Source organism: Protopterus annectens, chromosome 11.part0, assembly GCF_019279795.1.
Source record: "Protopterus annectens isolate FY-2018-M chromosome 11.part0, PAN1.0, whole genome shotgun sequence".
NCBI lineage: Eukaryota > Metazoa > Chordata > Ceratodontiformes > Protopteridae > Protopterus > Protopterus annectens.
Window position 1 is genome coordinate 1,216,284,652 of NC_056745.1, and position 976 is coordinate 1,216,285,627.

Genomic DNA, 976 nt, shown 5'->3' on the forward strand with positions numbered 1-976 from the left:
CCTGTCAGCTAGGATGTTGGCAATGTCTGTGGGTTCGGTGTATTTTTTGTCATTTTGGACTAATTCTGAGCATATCTGGGAATTCCCACCCAGGTTCCTAACATAACTAAAGAAAGCCTTGTGATTATCCTTAGTGTCCTGTGCAATTTTTCTCTCGAAGCTGGCCTTAGACAATTTTATGAGTGCCCGTAGTTTTTTGTTAATACTGATCAGAGATGCCATCTTTTTTTGGGATATTGCTCTATCATGTAGTAGCTTCCTCCTTCTATTGTATAGTTTGTTTATGGCTGGGGTCCACCAGACAGGATGCCTGCCTTTGGAGGATTGGGTCTTGGTTTTGTTTGGGTTTGCATGATCCATGCATTCCTGAAGGTGTTCATAGAATGCGTTTATAAAGGATTCTGCAGTCTGGGCCATATTTTCCACAGGCCCGGGGGCTTTGAAGGATTCCACCTCGGTTTTAAGGAGTGTGAAATTTGCTTAGAGAAGTTTTTCACTTTGGTTTTCTGGGCAGGGGGTGGGGTCGGGATGTGAATATCCAGTGAGATTAGTTTATGGTCTGATCTTACCAGTGAGGGATACACTTCTGGTCTGGAGCACAGAGTCCCCATGTTGGTGATGATCAGGTCCAGTATGTTTTCCCCTCTTGTGGGAGTGGTAACAAGTTGTTCCATAGCATTTGAGTTTATAAATTCTAGGAACCTTTGGGCTAGGGTGCTGGAGCTAGAGTAATGCTCCCAGTATATGTTTGGGTAGTTGAAGTCGCCCAATATAATGGTGTTTGGAGAGACCTTCATATTTTCCGGTGTTCTCAGGAAGGCCGAGTGGGGTTCCTGGGTTTGGGAGGGTGGTCTGTAGCAGGCTATAAACTTGAAGGCAGTTTTACCCACTGTTAGTTGCACATGGATAGTCTCTGATGCTTCGTGCTGTGCCACCAACCTGGAGGTGTGGATATCTTTGACGAATATTGATACTC